This window comes from Pelophylax lessonae, assembly GCF_965119305.1.
Source record: "Pelophylax lessonae genome assembly, chromosome: 4".
NCBI classification, from domain to species: domain Eukaryota; kingdom Metazoa; phylum Chordata; class Amphibia; order Anura; family Ranidae; genus Pelophylax; species Pelophylax lessonae.
The window spans coordinates 598,373,222-598,395,562 of record NC_138771.1 but is presented as its reverse complement, the minus strand read 5'-3'; the positions used below and the strand labels follow the sequence as shown (position 1 = coordinate 598,395,562).

General features: G+C 44.1%; 1 protein-coding gene across 1 annotated transcript in view; it reads left to right on the top strand.

Moving 5' to 3' along the window:
- Positions 1-1,889: 1,889 nt before the first annotated feature.
- The window catches only part of LOC309555063 (beta-1,3-galactosyltransferase 2-like), a 37,160-nt gene continuing 16,708 nt past the window's right edge, over positions 1,890-22,341 (top strand). Inside the window, exon 1 of the mRNA XM_082256886.1 lies at positions 1,890-1,981. The gene's annotated coding sequence lies outside the window, so the exon portion shown is untranslated. The remainder of the gene's footprint in view (positions 1,982-22,341) is intronic.

Sequence of the window (22,341 nt, the reverse complement as noted above, 5' to 3'; positions counted from 1 at the left end):
GAAGATGCTTCCTTCTGGGATGACAGCCATGCACACCGATTTGATGCAGTGTGCAGCGTATGGTCTGAGCACTGACAGGCTGATCCCCCACCCCTTCAACCTCTGCAGCAATGCTGGCAGCACTCATACGTCTATTTCCCAAAGACAGCCCCTGGATATGAGGCTGAGCATGTGCAATAAACTTCTTTGGTCGACCATGGCGAGGCCTGTTCTGAGTTGAACCTGTCCTGTTAAACCACTGTATGGTCTTGGCCACCATATTGCAGCTCAGTTTCAGGGTCTTGGCAATCCTCTTATAGCCTAAGCCATTTTTATGTAGAGCAAAAATTCTTTTTTTCAGATCCTCAGAGAGTTCTTTGCCATGTGGTGGCATGTTGAACTTCCAGTGACTAGTATGAGAGAATGAGAGCAATAACACCAAATTTAACACACCCGCTCCCCATTCACACCTGAGACCATGCGACCCTAACGAGTCACATGACACCGGGGATGGTAAATGGCTAACTGGGACCAATTTGGACCTTTTTATTTAGGGGTGTACTCACTTTTGTTGCCAGCGGTTTAGACATTATTGGCTATGTGTTGAGTTATTTTGAGGGGACAGCAAATTTACACTGTTATACAAGCTGTACTCTGACTACTTTACATTGTAGCAAAGTGTCATTTCTTCAGTGTTGTCACATGAAAAGATATAATAAAATATTTACAAAAATGTGAGGGGGTGTACTCACTTTTGTGAGAAACTGTATATCCACAGTTATGTCACAAGTGCATATACAAAAGTACAAAAAAAATTAAACTTTTCTTTCAGCTTAGCCATACATACTGTACTTCTCTTTCTGCATCTCTTTTCCTGTAAATTTCTATTTCAGACCTGCGGTTTTGTCTCACATGTCTGTATTCATTACTAAAAGAGAAAGTTAGAGGTAACAAGAGTGAGTAGGGCCAGGAGTGCACTCTGTTCCTCTGGCTGGCTTCTGTAGTTCCACAAGCTTGTCAGAACAACCATCTGCCATGTTAGAAGGATTTTCAGCTGATGCCACAATTCCACCAGTACTTTGACAGCCATGACCGATTGAGAGAAAAAATTTTGTCTTCAATTTCATATTTATGTGTAGCACCCTCCTAGGTAGGTGCTAGGTGAATAAAAGCTTAGCAGCTCCATCTGCTTATCAGGGGAGCCTGACTGTTAGTTTTGCCTGTAGCATGTGTGATTTATCTAGTCTGAGAGAGTGTCCCCACTGTATCCAATAGGGGAGCCTGTTGGACAGTGGAGGAAACCCAGCCAGTAACAGTGCTGCATCCTGGGATATGTTATAAAAGCCACGGGCACATGTGACAGGGTGTCTTTGGGCGGGAAGCCAGGTCCCAGAAGGAGGGTGACAGCTGTCTCTCCTCCTGCTAGTTTTGAAGGTGGTCACAGGTGGTTGGCCTAATGGATCGGAAGTGTCGTGCTGAGCCAGGAGGTCCAGTGGATGCTGACAATCAGAGCTGAAGGCAGAGCAACCTTGGGAAAAACAGTGTCCATGAGTACTGGGAAGCTTGCCAGTGGTCTGCCCAGGAAGGGGACCGCACCGGTGAGGGTCAGTGGACAGGAGCTAGCACACACAGCAAGGGAGAAAGGGGGTGCCAAGTTAGGACCCTGAAGAGAAATGATCACAGGATCATATTCTTATCTTCAGTTCAGTGGCAAGGTAAAGAATCGGCTTTGCCGCACACACTACAGCTAGTTGCATAGTTCATAGTTGGAGTATCCCACTCATCCCTTCTCCCATCCCAGTTCTAAAATAAAACACACAAAAACAAACCCCCTGATTTGTTCATTGTTCAATCCAGAAAATGCAATTCTCAGCAGCTCCCTAGGGGGCAGTGCTACATATGTATAGGAGTCAAAAGTCATTAAAAGATACAGTAAAGGAAATTCTTCAGTTACAAGTTACGGTGTTTGAAGATTTTGACGACAAGATTTTGAGGACAATGTGTAAGTGAAACGGAAAGCATTAAAACTAATATTATTCTGTATTTTAGTGTTTCTCATCTATAAAGTTCTCTTTTATACTGTACATTTTTAAACTCTCAGTGGTAATGGTTTTCTCTGAAGCTGTTGGGAAAAATTAGTGAGCTACTTTCAAGCGGACCTTCGGTACTTTTTTCATCTTTCCATCTATTAAACCCTCTGCCCTTGTTCTTTTAACTTTGGACAGTAAAACCTTTTTTTTCTGCCAGTAAATACCTTATACAGCCCACGTCCTCTCTCTTGTCTGGCCATTTGCTTAGGCTAAAAACATAATCTACAGCTATTTCTCTCACTCTTGTGAGAGTTTGCCAGCAAGGTAGAAGGGGTGACTCATAGGAGAGCTAATGAGAGCTGCAAAGCTGGAGGGGGCTGAATGAGGGTGGAGATAACAGGAGACTGCAGAGATCCATGAGTATTCGAGAGAGAGGAGAAATGTGCAGGCAAGGTGTGTGTGTGTGTGTGTGTGTGTGTGTGTGTGTGTCCAGGAAGTGAACAGTCAGCAGCTTCAGCTGCCCACAGTTAAAATGGCTGCAGCCAGACTTAGTGAAGGAAGATTTCTAAAGCATATTTGGCAAGTACAGAATCACAGTATATATATATACTGTGTATATATATATAAATATATATATAAAATAATATGCAAAGTGGTTTTAGGGAAGCTTCAGAATGGCAAATATGTTTTTATTACAAATTATTTTAGCAGACTGCAGTTGCTCTCTAAGGCTCATGTCACATAAGGGATCCTAAGTAAGAGAGTAAGAGAATAGGAAGTAAGAGAATTGCTAGGAGAGCCAAGGAATCATTCTCTAGCTACTGTAGTGCCGCTTGCTCATAGGTCAGACTAGCAAGGCAACATTTCTCCATTGCTTCGTCTTGCTGGTGAGCAAACCATGTCATCGTATCAGGTAAGTATATTATTTAGCATTGTTGTGTGTCATGGAATTTGGTGGATCACTGTGTCACCAGGGGGAGCAGTCGACTAACAGGCAATATACTAGAGAAAACAAAACAAATAAATAAATAAATGTATTATTTTGGGGGGCATGGTGATACAGCAACTATACTCTTACGCCGAGACGGGGACCCTGGGCGTGTGACAAAGGGATGGTAAGATCGCAGAACTGTGGCACCCGACATGATTGAGACTGTCAAATACAAAGGCGATTTTAGTGATTTTATGATGTAGGTGCATTACTTTTAAATAAAAGGTCACCTTAAGGTGTTGTACACTATTGGAGGCTCTGTCTCAGCTTTTATCTCTAAATGTGGAGAGTGATGTCACTATCTGGATGAAGGTTGGCATCCTTTAGAGGCTCTTCAATATAATACCAAAAGCAAGATCGCCAGACATGAGAATGAATGGCAATTACATCTAGTGAGCTTCATTCTTAAGGGAGTGAAATTGGCACTTATCACCTTGGTGGAGGATATTTGGTGTGTAAAGGATGTTTTTGACACCTACTTCATCACATTTGGTTAAACTTTATTTTCTGCACTAGAGTGTTATATATATATATATATATATATATATATACACAGTGCCTTGCGAAAGTATTCGGCCCCCTTGAACTTTGCGACCTTTTGCCACATTTCAGGCTTCAAACATAAAGATGTAAAACTGTAATTTTTTGTGAAGAATCAACAACAAGTGGGACACAATCATGAAGTGGAACGAAATTTATTGGATATTTCAAACTTTGTTAATAAATAAAAAACTGAAAAATTGGGCATTCAAAACTATTCAGCCCCTTTACTTTCAGTGCAGCAAACTCTCTCCAGAAGTTCAGTGAGGATCTCTGAATGATCCAATGTTGACCTAAATGACTAATGAAGATAAATAGAATCCACCTGTATGTAATCAAGTCTCCGTATAAATGCACCTGCACTGTGATAGTCTCAGAGGTCAGTTTAAAGAGCAGAGAGCATCATGAAGAACAAGGAACACACCAGGCAGGTCCGAGATACTGTTGTGGAGAAGTTTAAAGCCGGATTTGGATACAAAAAGATTTCCCAAGCTTTAAACATTCCAAGGAGCACTGTGCAAGCGATAATATTGAAATGGAAGGAGTATCAGACCACTGCAAATCTACGAAGACCTGGCTGTCCCTCTAAACTTTCAGCTCATACAAGGAGAAGACTGATCAGAGATGCAGCTAAGAGGCCCATGATCACTCTGGATGAACTGCAGAGATCTACAGCTGAGGTGGGAGACTCTGTCCATAGGACAACAATCAGTCGGATACTGCACAAACCTGGCCTTTATGGAAGAGTGGCAAGAAGAAAGCCATTTCTTAAAGATATCCATAAAAAGTGTTGTTTAAAGTTTGCCACAAGCCACCTGGGAGACGCACCAAACATGTGGAAGAAGGTGCTCTGGTCAGATGAAACCAAAATCAAACTTTTTGGCAACAATGCAAAACATTATGTTTGGCGTAAAAGCAACACAGCTCATCACCCTGAACACACCATCCCCACTGTCAAACATGGTGGTGGCAGCATCATGGTTTGGGCCTGCTTTTCTTCAGCAGGGACAGGGAAGATGGTTAAAATTGATGGGAAGATGGATGGAGCCAAAAACAGGACCATTCTGGAAGAAAACCTGATGGAGTCTGCAAAAGACCTGAGACTGGGATGGAGATTTGTCTTCCAACAAGACAATGATCCAAAACATAAAGCAAAATCTACAATGGAATGGTTCACAAATAAACATATCCAGGTGTTAGAATGGCCAAGTCAAAGTCCAGACCTGAATCCAATCGAGAATCTGTGGAAAGAACTGAAAACTGCTGTTCACAAACGCTCTCCATCCAACCTCACTGAGCTCGAGCTGTTTTGCAAGGAGGAATGGGCAAAAATTTCAGTCTCTCGATGTGCAAAACTGATAGAGACATACCCCAAGCGACTTACAGCTGTAATCGCAGCAAAAGGTGATGCTACAAAGTATTAACTTAAGGGGGCTGAATAATTTTGCACGCCAATTTTTCAGTTTTTTATTTGTTAAAAAAGTTTGAAATATCCAATAAATTTCGTTCCACTTTATGATTGTGTCCCACTTGTTGTTGATTCTTCACATAAAATTACAGTTTTATATCTTTATGTTTGAAGCCTGAAATGTGGCAAAAGGTCGAAAAGTTCAAGGGGGCCAAATACTTTCGCAAAGCACTGTATATATATATATATATATATACATACATATACATTTTTTGTGGACATTTTATATTTTTTATGGACACTGATTTTTATTTTTTTTGGCACGAGTTTTGCATATGATTTGGAAAATGCGCTACTGTGAAATGTATATATGTTATTGTAATTTATATATATTTTTTCACCTATTTTATTTAATATACTAGAGCAGTGTACAATTTTAGAAGAATAGAGCAAATGGCGAACAGTGGCAGTGTCAGCAGGCTGATGGAAAGGACAGGCACATATACAGTGCCTTGGAAAAAGTATTCATACCACTTGAAATTTCAGCAGGGAAAGGGAAGCAGGTCAGGGTTGATGGGAAGATGGATTCAGTGCCATCTTCAGAGCATTATATACCACTGGGCAATGCAGTGCACTGGGGCCCTGCCTACACAATCACCCACTAGAGAAAAAAATGCACTGATATCCTTATTAATTTGGGCATCAATTGTATACAAAATGAAAGTGCCCTACAGATGTTTTGGCTTTCTGAACATACAAAGACAATATTAATTTCTGCGCATAAAAAAAAAGTTAGTACTTACTGTTTCTGTCTTGCTGGCTTCCACTTTAGGCTTCTACAGCTGTGCCCCCACCCTTGTGGCTTGCGCTGCGGCTGTCCTGGTGTGTGCCTGTCTCCCGGCAGACCTTTGAAGCAGGCAAGCACTCCTGCTGCTGTGGGCACCTCTCCATGGCCCGATTAGCCTGACAGCAGTGCCAGGCTAATGACAGCTTCCAAGTTCGGTGGCTGGGTCCGGTGAAAACACACACACACACACACACACACACACACACACACACACACACACACACACACACACACACACACACACACACACACACACACACACACACACACACACACACACACACACACACACACACACACACACACACACACACACACACACACACACACACACACACACACACACACACACACACACACACACACACACACACACACACACACACACACACACACACACACACACACACACACACACACACACACACACACACACACACACACACACACACACACACACACACACACACACACACACACACACACACACACACACACACACACACACACACACACACACACACACACACACACACACACACACACACACACACACACACACACACACACACACACACACACACCTGTCCTGTGTGTGCCTGTTTCCGTGGAGGCAGACCGGCATTCTTGCAGTTGTGGGCTCCCCCTCCTTGGCCCAAGTGACCTGACAGCAGCGCAGGGCCAACAGGTGCTTGCCACTTGCTAAGTTTGGCTGCTGGATGCACACAGGAGTCGGGACTAACGCAGACATCCCAACCTACAAAAACTAATTTCAGGGAGGTGGCACTCCGCACTCCCCCCACCAATTTAACACAACTAGAGGATGATCAAATAAAATGGAATCAGTATACAGAGGTTTACTTCTTCTGAGAACACTCTAACCACCATGACCACTAGTGATTTTTTTTTGATTATAAACTTTTATTGAAAAATATATTCAACACAAACAGTATAGTAAATGTAAAATTTACATAAAGGTGTTTCATCAATAAAATATTTTAAGTAATAGGCATGTGAAAAAAAACATACAAGCGATAAAAAAGAAACAATAATTAAACAAAATATAAAATGTATATCCGTTCTTGATGGCAATATAGCGTTGTAAGAATGATAAAATATCCAAGAGTAGAGTGAGCAAGTTAACAGAATACGTGGGAAATCGTCAATATGTAGATTACCTCTTTCGCCTCAGTGAGAGGCGTCCAACTAACATAAACCATGGGCAAGGTGTGGTGGAAAACAGAGATATCAAGTAATTGTACAGACAACATATGTTGATTGGTTAAGTTGATGTGATATTCATGTGGTTAGGGAACATTTGTATATGTACCAAGGAGTCCATTTTTGATCAAATTTGATCTTAGTGTTTGTGATGGTGTGATGGTATTGTTCCATTAGTCTTATATCTTCTATTCTACTGATGACCTGATCAAAGGGTATGAAAGTTTCTTTCCAGTGTTTGGAGATAACCCATAACATTGCGATGCAAATGGTATGTGTTAGGCGTGTGAGGTCTGTGGTGATTTCTGGAATATTTTTGAAAAGTAGACATTGCAGGTGCAAGAGTGGAAATTTACATCCTGTAACTCTCTCTATTAGATTGAATACTTCCTGCCAGACATTTTTAATTTTGGGGCATTCCCAGAAATTATGTATCAGAGAGCCCACTTCATTACAACCTCTGAAACAATTTGGGGAGATCTCGGGGTAGAATTTATTCAATTTTTTGGGGGTATAATACCATCTCGTGAATATTTTAATAGCCGTTTCCCTCACTCCTAGGGATTTGGTTGTCTTACACATATTTATCCACATGTCTCGCCAGTCGGCTATTGATATAGCAGTCTGTAGTTCCGACTCCCATTTAACCATGTAACCAAGTTTTGTATCTGGATCACAATTGTTAAGTGAGGAATATATTGTAGAGATATGTCCCCTACTTGAGAGATCTTTTAGACAAATATGTTCATATGTGCTGAGAGGAGATCCTGAAGGCTTAGGGTAGTGTGATTCAAAGAAGTTTTTGATAAGGTCATAATTGAGCTTTTCCGATAGTGGGATATTTTTGGTGTGTAGTAACGACTCAAAAGAGAGGAAAGTCCCACCATCATATAAGTCTAGTAATGAAGTCAAATTATTTCCGGACCACCATGCGAATCTCTCAGGGGTAATAAATGCTTCAGAAAATCTGGGGTTTCCCAAAAAGGAGGTGCCGAGAGGGGGATGAGATGCGAAGGACCATTTTTTGATGACAAGTCTCCACATCCTGAGAGCGTCAGAAACGATTTTATTACGGGAGGAGATTTTGCGTATAGGGACTATGTGGTCCCATAGTAGCCCTGCTAAGTGGTATGGGGCGACTGAGTTTTCCTCAAAGTTAATCCAAGGTAGATCTGAGGGACGATCGTGCCAATGGGCCATTTGGGCCAATCTACTACTAATATAGTAAAACCATATATTAGGAAGGCCCAGACCTCCAGTACGTTGGTGATGATATAGTATGCTCGCTGCATACCTGGGTTTTTTGTTGCCCCAAACGAATTTATTGATTATAGATTGTAACTTGGCGATGTATGCTTTGGTAAGGTAAATGGGAAGCGCACGGAACAGGTATATAAATTTAGGAAGAATGGTCATTTTGATCGCTGTGATCTTACCTAGAAAAGATAGCTGGTATGAGGACCACATTTGGAGCATACCTCGTATCTTGGCAAGCAACGGAGGATAGTTGGATTGAAAAATAGAATTGTAATGTTTATTAAGTTGTATTCCCAGATATGAAATCTTCTCGGAGGCCCAGACAAACGGGAAAAGGGTCTTCAGATGTAGGGTGTCGGACTCTGAGAAGTTAATTGTTAGGGCTACCGATTTGGATAAATTGATGCTAAGACCTGAGATTCCTGCAAAGCTTTCTAAAGTATTCAATAGATTGGGTAATGTGGTGAAAGGGTCTGGTATGTACATGAGAGCGTCATCAGCATATAAGTTTAGTTTGAATGTCTCGGAGTTCTTTCTATATCCTGAAATTCCAGTATGTCTTTTAATCGCAATCGAGAGCGGTTCGATGGCAAGGGCAAATAGAAGTGGTGATAAGGGGCAGCCCTGTCTTGTGCCCCTGCCCAAAGGGAAGAAAGATGAGTTACAGCCCGGGATCTTAATTCTCGTTTTAGGATTTTTATATAGAGCAGAAAAGCCATTTAGAAACTCGTTAGAGAAGCCGAATCTGGGTAGTAATTTTCCAAGATAGCTCCAAGTGACACTGTCAAAAGCTTTGTGTATGTCCAGTCCTAATAGTACCAATTGTTTTTTAGATAAATTTGCGTCTTGTATAATGTTGCATGCAAGTCGAATGTTATCCGTAATTTGACGGTTGGGGATAAATCCTGACTGCGATGATGAGATGAGTTTTGGGATAGTTTGGGATAATCTAGAAGCGAGGATTTTACTGAATAATTTAAGGTCGTTATTAATAATCGAAATTGGCCTAAAGTTTTGGGGGCTAGAAAGATCCTTGTTCGGTTTGGGGAGAAGAGTCATGTTTGCTGGGGACATTTCTTCTGGGAAGTCGTTGCCCTTAAGTATGTGATTAAAGAGTATTGTAAGTTTAGGGGATAGAATAGGAGTAAACTTTTTATAGTATGAAGCACTGAAGCCATCTGGGCCCGGTGCAGATGAATTACGAAGGGATTTAATCATATTAGTTACTTCAGTTTCTGTAATGGGGGCATTTAACTGCTCTATATCCAAGGGAGAGAGTGATGGGATAGGGATTTCATCAAACCAGATTTGAGAGTGTATTGGTGTGGCGTCAGAGGGGGAGGAAAGTAGTGTAGAATAAAATTTTTCAAAAATGCTCAAAACCTCCTTGGGATGAGAAGTGGTCATTCCTGATGATGTATTTAATTTATATACGTGTGGAGGTTTTAACGTCTGGTTCAATTTCCTTGCCAGCATTGTGGAAGCGGTGTTACCATATAGTAGGAATTTGGATCTTGAGTGTCTGAGGGATTTCTCTGCATTATCTGAGAGAATGTTATTTAATTCTATTCTCTTTTGGTCAATTAATAGCCTGGTGGATTGATCATGTAATGTAATATGATTTCTATACAATAATTGTAATTCCTTGGTGAGATCTTGAATCTTAGCGGTACGTGCACGGTTTTTTCTAACTGCTAACGAGATTAATTTACCTCTTATATAGGCCTTGTGAGTGACCCATGTGTTTGGGATTGAGGTGTCCACAGTAGGGTTTAATCTAAAAAATTCGGATATGGAATCGGAGAGTTCCTGAGAGTCTATCGGATTGGCTAATAGGGAGTCATTAAGTCTCCATGAGAAGGGAGTAGGAGAGAGACCTATTCCTGATGTGTCATATAGCACCATATGGTGGTCCGACCACACGCATGGAACAATGCTAGCAGAGATCGAATTGGCTAAGACCACTTGTGAGCAATAAATGTAGTCAATCCTAGCTGAAGAATTGTGCGGGTTAGAGTAGAACGTAAACTCTTTGGAGCCCATATTAAGACACCTCCATGTATCTACTAACTGTAAGTTATTGAGTCTACGCTCCAAGGATCTGGGGAACGTCTTGGAAGTCGAGTTTGGGTTGCTTCTATCCATGGTGGGATGAGAGACCATATTGAAGTCACCGCCTAGGATAATGTGGGAAGAGTGATGTTTTTCCAATATGTTAAAAAAATCAGAGAAAAATTTAACTGTGGCTCCATTAGGGGCATATATATTAGCTATTGTTAATTCCTTTCCCATAATGCGTCCCTTAATTATTATAAAGCGACTTTCTGTGTCTCTATATACTTCTTGGACATCCAGCGGGAAAGAATTATGAACGAATATTGCTACACCTCTACTTTTAGAGGAGTGTGTGGTATAAAAGGCCTGGTTATATGTCTTATGGAAGTATTTGGGGTGATTGTGTTCAGCAAAATGCGTCTCTTGGAGCAACAGGATTTTGGCGTCCAAACGCTTGAACTGGTGAAAAGCTTTCCTGCGTTTATTAGGGGAATTAAATCCCTGCACGTTATGTGAGACTATTCTAATGGTCATTTTGAGGCGAGAAAGTGGAATTTGCTATGGTGGGGTTTTAGGGTGATCGAGGTGTCTAAGAACCCATCCGTGGAGTTCAAAATTTGGAAGGGCCGTGGAGTAAGTGAGGGCGGACCCGGGGGATGAAGGTCTAGGTTGTGTAACTCAGGGACATCCTGTGTCCGGAAAAGGTTAACCCAAGCACATGTTAATAAAAGGCATTCTGGATAACTGTAGGTATTGAAATGTCTGTGGATATACGTTAATAAATATGAAAAACTCAAAAAAGCAAAACTATAAAGGTCAAAGTTTAACAAGTAAGATAAACCATGGATCAGTAAACCGTTAAGGTACTGATAAAAGAGTAACATAAATGAAGGATAAACTCCTTCTAAACAGGCGACCGAGAGCCAGCAGCAGAGCAGAAGGAGAATCGGCCCATAACTGGGAATCAGAAAGGGCTTGACCTCCCCGCGACCACCAGTGGCCACCGGTCGACTGAGTGGGTACAACATGTACAAGCACGGGACCTCATTTAGGCCTCTTGAAGGATCCCTTCGCGAAGAGAAGGGAACAAAATTAGTGCAATGTCTGGTTATAGGTGGTTCTAAAAGAACCTAAAGGGAACATCATCGAGAAAAATCCAACAAAGATAGGGAGAATAAGAGGGTTGGGGGGGAGGGATGCGGGTGTGGAAGGGAGGGGGGGAGGGGGAGGGAAGGAGGGAAAAGGATCAAAAAGCATACATTTTGGTAGTATATAAATCCATAACAATTATATTTCCTTCATATGAATTCAAGATCGTGTGGAAAAATATAAGGAGTATTAAAAAAAAGAAGGAAAAAAAATTGAAAAAATAACTTGCGGATTAGGATGAGAACACCAAAAGATCTTGATAGATGTTAGGAGCAAAGATTGATTGGAGTTAATGATCTTCAGATGAGGGTTCCTTGCAGTTCAGGATTTGACCATTAGGTGTCTCCCTTTGTCCACTGAACAGTGAATAGTGCTGTGGAGTATATTGGTACTGCATGGGAAAAAATTAAAAGGAAATGGGGAAAAGAGGACGGGGAAGAAAAGAGAAAATATGAGGGAATAAAATAAAGAAAGTACGTCAGATAAATCTCATGCTTAATGTTTTTTTGAGGAATCTCCAAGTATAATTCCGCAAAATTCTTGATTCCTAAGAATCAGATGATGTGAAAAATAGCAGAAAGCCTCAGATCCTGTCATTACGTGGTCTTCTGTTTCCTCTTCTAGAAGCCGGGGTTTGCCAAAGCGGTGAAGGTCTAGGAGCAGGGGGGGGTGAGGGGTTAGAAGAGGGATCCATCAGTCCTAGCTTAATAAGGACTTCACGACCCTCTGGGATATTAGTAGCCACGTACGTGGAACCATTGTGAGGGATTACAAGCTTAAACGGGAAACCCCATTTATAACGTATACGTGCAACTTGTAGGATTGTCGTGATTTCTTTTAGATTGCGTCTTCTCTCCAGTGTAGCCTGTGAGATATCCGGGAAAATCTGAATTTTATTGCCGTCGATAAGGATATTTGGGGTGTTCCTCGCAGCCCTGAGGATTTCCTCCTTGGTCAGGAAGTCCTTCATACATAAGATAATATCCCTTGGTGGTTTATCAGCAGGGGGTTTTGGACGGAGGGCACGGTGGATTCTATCACAAGAGAACTGGGACTCCATTACTTCAGGCAAAAGCGATTTAAACAGGCGATTTACTGTGGGTATGAGATCGGTATAGGTTTCAGGGATCCCCCTTAACCTCAAATTATTACGCCTGTTGCGATTGTCCAAATCCTCCACATGTGCCTGCAGCTGGTTAAATTCTGAGCTTAACACCTCATGATCTCTGCTCAGCTCTCTGTAAGCTAGGGACAACTCATCATGCTTTGCCTCCAGCCTGTCTGTTCTTCCTCCAAGGGCAGAGATCTCCTGTGTAAGGGTGGTCTCTGTCTTGTGGAGCTCAGCCTGGAACTTTGCCATCAGCTTAGTGCACATAATTTCCAGGCTATTATCAAGGTCTTGTTTTGTGAGGGGAGCAGGGTACTCACAGTTTGCAGGGGTCAAGGAAGTCTTAGGAGCTGAGGTCTGTATGTTGCTGCCGACATGCACAGGAGGAGGAGGAGGGGTGGCGCCATCTTGCTCCATGTTAAACTTCTCCCGGGCTCTTAGGAGGTAGTGAGTGAGGGACTTCTGAGGAGTCTTGCGTTTTTTCCTCTTGCAGGAAGACATGCACAGGAACTGTGGCTGCCAGGGGGTGATCTTTGAAGGAGTTTCGGCGGTGGTATATGGCCCCTGTAGCCGGGATCACGGCCAGAGTGAGTGGAGCAGCAAGTTCAAGCCGCCATCCGTCCCGCGCCGCGCATGCGCACCATCATGACCACTAGTGATGAGCTGAACACCCCCCGGTTCGGTTCACACCAGAACACCGCAAACAGTGGAAAAGTTTGTTTGAACAAACAAACCCAATTGAAGTCTATGGGACTCAAACCTCGAAAATCAAACGGACTCATTTTGAAGGCTTAAATGCAAGTTATTGCCCCAAAAGAGTGTATGGGGGTCCGGGTTATGACCTGGGGAACATGTAGCAATGAAAAATTATCGTTTTTAAAGGAGCAGTGATTTACTGCTTTTAATGAGGCTTAAAGTGAAACTATAAAAATGAAACTAGGAGACATGAATCAATGCAAAAAATGTTTTTTTTATAGGAGCAGTGATTTTAATAATGCTTAAAGTAAAACCATAAAAATTTAAAATTCCTTTAAATATCATGCCTGGGGGGTCCCCTGAATGTGCCTGTAAAGTAGTGCATCTCTGCGATGTATGTAGCCTGCTGCAGCAATACTAACATTTCTAAAGCAATGTACAAATATACATACAAATTTCAAATCAAATGTACTTGTCATACAGGTGCAGAAAAATTGGGCCTTGGTTGTTGGTGGTGCCTAAACACCGTAACCCCTCACAGTTAGCAGTGCACAGGGACAGGGCCTGCTGTTAAAAATGACATATGACATTTAAATTGTATGCACCTGTCATACAAGTGCAGAAAAATTAGGCCTTGGGGGTTGGTAGTGACCTAAACTAAAAACATTGTTGGAAGCTAGAAGAATCAAGGTAGAGGAATAGGATAGGCAGCATATGCAGTCTTCAAGGGATGGCAGACCCCTAGCAAATTCAATCAGTTGCATCAGCATCAGTGGCCTGATAGCTCTTGTTGATCCAGGATTGGTTAATTTTGATAAAAGTCAGCTGGTCAACCGAGTCTGTGGACAGACGCACTCTTTTGTCCTTCACAAAACCTCCAGCAGCACTGAACGTCCGTTTGGAAAGCACGCTGGAAGCAGGACAGGCCAGTAGCTCCATTGCATATTGAGCAAGTTCTGGCCAGTAGTCCATCCTCAAGACCCAGTAAGCCAGTGGATGCTCAGCTGGAAAGGTCTCCAAGTCTGCTCTTGCACCTAGATAATCATGCACCATATGATAGAGACGCTGCCGATGGTTGATTAAACCTAACAGCCCTGGGGGCTGCTGAGGACAAAAGAACTGTTTAAAGGCACCGGTCAGCCGGCTGCCTTCTCCACCACTACTCCTTTGGCTGAACGATGCCTCAGAAACACGTCCAGAGAATGTTGACCTCCCAGTGTCTGGAAAGGTGGTACACAATTTTTTTTTCAAGGCCATCTCAAGATGTTTCATCCTCTGCTCCCTCTGTGAAGACAGGATGATCTCTGCAACTTTACCCTTGTAAGGTGGATCAAGAAGGGTTGCCAACCAGTAAATATCCCTCTCCTTGATAGCACGAATCCTCGGGTCCTTTTGTAGGCTTTGCAGAATCAGAGAGCCGATGCAACGTAAGTTGGAGGAGGCATGAGCTTCTGAGTCCTCTGGGTCACTAAAGATGACATTGTCAGCAGGAGCAACCTCTCCCCAACCACGTACAACTCCTGGGGTTTCTGGGGAATCAAAACCATCCCTTGAAGACTGCTGTATGCTATCCTCTACACCGATGTTGCTGAAATCCTCCTCCTCCTCCTCTTCCTCCTGTGTGTTTTGTGACCCTGCAGGAATGTTATCTGCATAAAGGGGGCCTTGTGAGGAAAGGAAGTCCTCCTCTTCCTCCTGCTGTTCTGCCTGAAGTGCCCTGTCCATGATTCCACGCAGCGTGTGCTCCAGCAGGTAGACTAGCGGGATAGTGTCACTGATGCATGCATTGTCCCGGCTCACCATCCTTGTGGCCTCCTCAAATGGTGACGGGACAATGCATGCATCCTTAATCAAAAGCCACTGGCGTGGTGAAAAAAAGCCAAGCTCCCCTTACCCTCTCCTTGTACCATACTCACAAAGGTACTCATTGATGGCCCTCTGCTGCGTGTGCAGCCGCTGCAGCATTGCCAACATTGATTTCCACCTGGTGGGCATGTCACAAATAAGGCGGTTGGTGGGCAGGTTGAATTCCCCTTCAATGTCAGATAAGCGAGCACTGGCATTGAACGAATGGTGGAAATGGCCACAGACTTTTCTGGCCTGCCTAGGAGATGTTGGAAGCCTGGGTATCTGCTCAAGAAACGCTGCACCACCAGATTCATAACATGTGCCAAGCATAGAACATGTGTCAAGTGTCCCTGTCGGAGAGCAGAGAGAAGGTTGGTGCCATTGTCGCATACAACCATTCCTGACTCAAGCTGTTATGGCGTCAACCATCTCTGAGCCTGCCCCTACAGAATCTCTGCACCGGTGTGACTCCTATCCCCTAGACCAGTGATGGCGAACCTATGGCACGCGTGCCACAGCTGGCACGCAGAGCCCTCTCTGTGGGCACGCCAGCTATACTCGGAAACTGCCGCCGCTGATGCCTGGGCTCTCTAATCCTCCCTCCGTGCATGGCGGAGGCGCTGTGACAAGGGGAGAAGCGAGCATTGGCTGTCAGTGTATTTCCTCCGCTCGCGTCCTTTAGGCTGCGCTGGACAGGGACAGAGCAGCACTTGCAGAGATCGCCGCCCACTGTGATTGATCCTGCCTCCCCATTGGCTGCAGCCAAGCACCAATGGGGAGGTTGACAAATGCATCATGGGACATGTAGTCCCGGAAGACTATGGGTCCATTTTAATGTCTAGCCCAGCTCCCCCGCATGCCGAAGCTGCCGGAGTGAAAAGTTCAGTGGCGCTTTGACAAGGGGAGAAGTGAGCGTGGACTGTCAGTGTATTTCCCAGCTCTCCCCCTTCTTCTGTCACCCAGCGCTGGACAGGGATAGAGCGGCGCTTGCAGAGATAGCCACACGCTCTGATTCCCCCTGCCTCCCCATTGGCTGCAGCCAAGCACCAATGAGGAGATTGGCAAGTGCACCATGGGACATTTAGTCCCGGAAGACTATGGGTCCATTTTAGTGTCCAGCTCAACATCACCACCCAGAGAGAGAGAGAGAGAGAGAGAGAGAGAGAGAGCGAGAGGAGTCATTGCCGCAAGGGAGAGAGACTGGAGCAGCATACTGTGAGCCAGGGGACAGAGAGGATACGAGGATACCGCCCCTGCAGTACCAGTTGCGGGCCTTGCCACGGGTAACCGAGAGAGTAGACATCTGTTCGGAGGAAGTGTTGCTGGGATTGGTGAGAGGCCATTGCGGCCATTATCTGTGGCTGTTACTAATTGCAGTGTTGGCACTTTGAAAAAAATAAGTTTGTTTTGTGTCGCAGTTTGGGCACTCGGGCTCAAAAAGGTTCGCCATCACTGCCCTAGACAGACCAACTGAAGCACATCATGGCATCTTTTAGCCTGACTGCTTGCATAGCCCCTTGAATGCTTAGGGAGCACTGCTGCTTCAGAGGACAATTGAGCAGAAGAGGACATGGAGAAGGAGGAGGAGGAGGTGGTGGAGTAGCCAGATGTGGCAGAACCAGCACCAGCTTTTTGGAGGCGTGGTGGCAAAACAAGCTGCAACACCGAACCCTGTCCTGCATCCTTCCCAGCTGCCAGCAGAGTTACCCAGTGTGCCGTGAAAGAAATTGAAAGTCCCTGTCAATGCCTGCTGGACCAAGAGTCAGCAGTAATGTGCACCTTCTTGCTGACCGCTTTGTCCAACGAGGCCAAAACACTACCTTCCACATGATGGTAGAGAGCCTGAATGGCCTTACGCGAAAAGAAATGCCTTTTTGGGACTTGCCACTGTGGTGCAGCACATTCCACAAATTTTCGAAAGGGAGCTGAGTCTACCAGATGAAAAGACAGCAACTGTAATGCTAGTAGTTTGGCCAAGCTAGCATTAAGACACTGAGCATGTGGATGGCTGGGACAGTATTTCTTTCTATGGTTCAAAAACCGGGGTAGTGAAATTTTCCTGCTGCTCAAATCAAGCGGTGGTGTACTGCTAGCAGATTGGGTGCAAGTCTCTGTGCCACTCATTGCTATATCATCATCCCTCCCAATGCTGGTATTTGAGAAGGCATGAGGTATAGTAGGGTTAGAGATCACAGATGAGGAGCAAGGTGATGTATGCTTGTTTTGTTCTGGTGCCTCTTTCAGGTGCTATTGCCAACGAACTGCATGGCAGGTCGTCATATGCCTTGTCAAGCACGTGGTGTCCAAGCGGCTGGTGTTCTGGCCATGCTTGATCCACTTTAGAAAGATGTTGCAAACAGCAATGCTGCGGTCTACTGCACATGTGCTGAAAAAAGCCCACACTAATGAACTTTAGGGAGTCCGCGGGGAGTTTGCAGAACCCTGCACCTGTGGAGCTCTGTGCTGTGACGCGATAGGTTGGCTACTGCTATGGCGGCCCCTGGAGCACATCCTGCCTCGTTGGAGTTGTGCATCCTCCTCATCCTCCCCCTCCTCCTCTATCCTGTCAGACACCCAAGTACATTCAGTGACCTCATCATTCCCTCCCTCCTCGTCACTGGATTAAACTTGGCAATATGCTTCTGCTGTGGCAACATGACTGCTGGTTTCTTGTTTGTCATTGTCACCCCCTCTCTCTAGGCTCATGTTATTCCCTTCATTAACCTGGGAATGAACATCACAGCTTTCAAATTTCTGTGCATCCTCCAGCAGCATGTCACTGACACTATGATTGGATAGTTCAGATGACTCCTCCATGCATGATGCTGGGGCGACAGAAGGAGTAGCTGTGGAGAAGGAGCCTGTGGAAAGGGCCACTTTGGCAGCTGTGGTGGAAGGCAAACTACTGTGAGCGTGGATGTCAGAGGACGAGGACGGCTTATGGATCCACTCCACCAACTCTTCCACATGTTGTGACTGAATAGCACGGCAGCACTAGAAATAAAGGATAGATTAGGTAGAACCTATCACTCAATACCCAGTGTGAGTGGCCATCATCCCGATTAGTAGGAAAAGGAAAATCCCCCAATGGTGTGGGACTTTATATGCCACATGCACACTGAACAAGAATACGAGAATTGTATGGGTACAAAACAATTTTATTACACAAAACACAAAAATTATACAACGTATATGTCTAAAAAAGGATAGACACACAATTAAAAAACCTTGCAAGTGTTGACAGACCAGTATCCGTACAGAAGACCCTTGGGTGTCATTGGTAGGATGAACCGGACAAGACCCTACGCGTTTTGGGTTACATCAGGGGTCAACCAGAGTTCAGTACACAATGTCAACCTATTTGTGAGTATAAGTTGTATATTAGTATTGTCAAATTCATGAATCTTATGACATACAAAGATTAAACAGTATATAATATGTATTTATAACGAGTATAACAAATTGCATATCAATATAGTCAAATTCATGAATCTTATGACATCAAAGATTAAACAGTATAGAATGTGCATTTAAAGAGAATATAACACTCTTTATAGATTTTTGAAGGTTGATACCTACCACAAGGGGAACTTCTTAGTAGGGGCAACTGGGCTGTCGATTAAAATCGGTGTCAACCGATGAGAGGGTGTCAGGGGCTGCAAGAACAATATTCATTGGAAAGATAGCAACAGGATAGACCAATGTTGGTGGAAGCTGACCGGATCGAGGGCACCGCAGTGATCCGTCACTGGTCCAAATAACTTGGAGGTAATAATGTCACTCAAACGAATCCCAAAATATCACTGAAATAATGATAGAGTGAGGGGAAGTGAGTAAAAGCTCAGATATGCATAATATGGAGCAAATTGGAGTTGTTTAACAGAGAGGGAAATACTTCTCACATACCTCTGTAAAGTACATTATATTCATGGCAGAAGGTAAATATGGTGTAAAGAGTAGGGTAATTGTCTGACGTGGATATTCTCCTGGAGGGGAAAAAGAAATAAAGGATGGGCGTGCCCCACCTGCAGAGGATGGACTATGTCGACTGTGACCACCACTTTTCACAATGGACACAGAGGCTGCTTGCCCTCTTTTCATGGCCTGTTTGCGTTGGCCTCTCCTTGTCGGCCTTTCGGACATGATGTTGATACAGATCAATATAGGGTATACGCAACAGACCAATAGATACTCAATGACCTGATGTGATGTAATCGATAGCCCTTTAGGTGAACTGTGTTGCTTATAGATGTACGCAAGTGAGTGATTATTTCCAATACTCTCACTGATGTGATGTAATCGATAGCCCTATAGGTGACCTGTGTTGCCTATAGATGTACGCAAGTGACCGATTGTTACCAATACTCTCACTGATGTGATGTAATCGATACCTCTATAGGTGACCTGTGTTGCTTATAGATGTACGCAAGTGACCGATTATTACCAATACTCTCACTGATGTGATGTAATCGATAGCCCTAAAGGTGACCTGTGTTGCTTATAGATGTACGCAAGTGATCGATTATTACCTATACTCTCACTGATGTGATGTAATCGATAGCCCTATAGGTGAGCTGTGTTGATATAGACGTACGCAAGTGAGCGATTAGTACCAATACTCTCACTGATGTGATGTAATCGATAACCCTATAGATCAGAAATCTCTCTCCCTCCCTGCTAGGTATGAATCACTGGCACTGCACTGTCTAACAAACTGCAAATAAATGATTCTCTCCCTGCCTGAAACACGTATCTGGCCCTCCCTACACTGCTAGGAATGTCTCTCTGGCTGCACTGTCTGGCGATCAAACTCCAAAAAAAGCTACTCTCTCCCTGCCTCACACGCGTCCCTCTCCGTCTCCTCGCCTGCACAATCACACTACACGCTGCGGCTGTGCGCGCAGCCTTTATGTAGTGTGGGGTGTGTACTTGGCCCCTGAGCCATGATTGGCTAAAGGCAGCCTGCCTTTAGTCCAATCATAGCAGAGATCATTTGACTGTCCAAAGCATGAGGTCAGGGTGCATGCTTTGGCCAATCACATAACGTGCTGCACTCGCGGCACGCGGGCAGTGCATTTTGGAAATCTCGAATTTCCCACGAAGAAGCACATTTTGTTCGTCATTTGACGAACAATCGAATAACCGTTGTTCGGGTCAAACTTAGCCTCGACTCGAAGCTCATCCCTAATGACCACTTCAGGGATTTGAAGTGGTTATGGTGGTAGGAGTCAGAAACACTGCACATGCTGGTACTGCTCGTGGTTACTGCTGGTGGGTACTGTTGGCGTTTACTGCTGGTGAGTACAGCTGGCTGGTACTGCTAGTGGTTAGCGCTGGTGGTTACTGCTGGTGGGTACTTCTGGTGGTTACTGCTGGTGGTTACTGCTGGCTGGTACTGCTGGTGGGTACAGCTGGCTGGTACTGCTGGTGGGTACTGCTGGCGGGAAATGCTGGCTCGAGACACATGACATCAATATAGCGAGTGGGAGGAGTGGCGCCGCGCTGGAGGAAGCATGCAGAGCCGACGCTTCCTGTATCTCTCGGTCTCCTAATAGGTGGAGTGCATTTGATATCACTCTGCCTGTGACTGTCAGGTCGGAGCCGGAACTATACAGAAAGCATTGGCTCCATTCTGACAGCTCAGCTGACACAGACAGCTGGGATATCATGCGGCACTTGCGGGTGTCATTGAGTCATAAGCCGCATATGGAAGACTCCCGCACATCACGGGAGAATTGGGATGTCTGCTAATGCTTGGCTGGGGCTGGGGCTGGGTTGCTGGGCAGGTGGGGCCCCCAGGCAACTGCCCAGCGTGCTCATGCAGTAAGACCGCCCTGGATGGATTGAGCCAAATATAGGGCAATCTTAGAAGAAAACCTGTTAGAGTCTGCTAAAGACTTGAGAATGGGGAAGAGGTTTACCTTCCAACAGAACAACAATCATATAGCCAGAGTTACAATGGAAGGGTTTAACCATTTTAAGACCGGAAGATTTGACCCCCTTCATTACCAGGCCCTATTTTGCGATTCGGCACTGTGTTATTTTAACAGATAATTGCGCGGTTGTGCGACGCTGTACCCAAATAAAATTGATGTCCTTTTTTTCCCACAAATAGAGCTTTCTTTTGGTGGTGTTTGATCACCTGGGCAACTTTTTTTTTTTTGCGCTATAATCAAAAAAAGAGCGACAATTTTGAAAAAAAAAACAATATTTTTCACATTCTGCTATATAACATTCCCAAAAAAAAATGTTAAGATCAAAATTTTTTAACATTTTAGGCCAATTTGTTTTCTGCTACATATTTTTGGTAAAAAAATAAGTGTATTTTGATTGGTTTGCAAAAAAGTTATCACGTTTACTAACTACGGGAAAGATTTATGTCATTTTTATTGTTTTTTTTTTTTTTTACTAGCAATGACAGCGATCTGCGATTTTTTGCGGGACTGCGACATTGTTTATTTATTTGTAAAAAGTTCTGAAAAACATTTATCATTTTCCTTCCACTTCACAATTATGTGCCACTTTGTGTTGGTCTATCACATAAAATCCCAATAAAATACATTCATGTGTTTGGTTGTAACATAAAAAAATGTGGAAAATTTCAAGGGGTATGAATACTTTTTCAAGGCACTGTAAATAGATTTCAAGTTTAGATAGGCAAACAGAGGAATGAGAGACAATAGTGGTAGGCTGAAAATCAGTATAGGTACAGTTAAAGCGGAGTTCCGGCCACAAAATCTACATAATCGATTTTGGGCCATCCGCTTGCTTTTGGTCACCTGAAAAAGAAATGGATAGTTACGATTTTTTTTTTTTGTTTACTTACCTTGTTATTGAAGAAAAATATACTCACCTTTCTTCCACTTCCTCCCTCTGTGGCTGCGGCCCGCACCGTCACTTCCTCTTTGCATTGATTCCTGGGAGCTAAACGTCATCGCTCCCAGGAATCAATGCCCCTGCACCGGCCCTGCTCGTCACTTCCGGTGCGGGCGCTCATTTCCTGCTAAACAGCTTCTGGGCATGCCCAGAAGCTGTGGAGGGATGACGCGCCTGCACCGGAAGTGATGAGCGGGGCTGGTGCAGGCGCATTCTGGGAGAAGAGGACACGGAAGAGGACGCAGAAGAGGACGCGCTGGCTTCAGCTGCCCACATCCAAGATGGCAGCGCTGGAGAAGAAATTTTCAAGGTAAGTATTTCTTCTAAAAGGTAAGT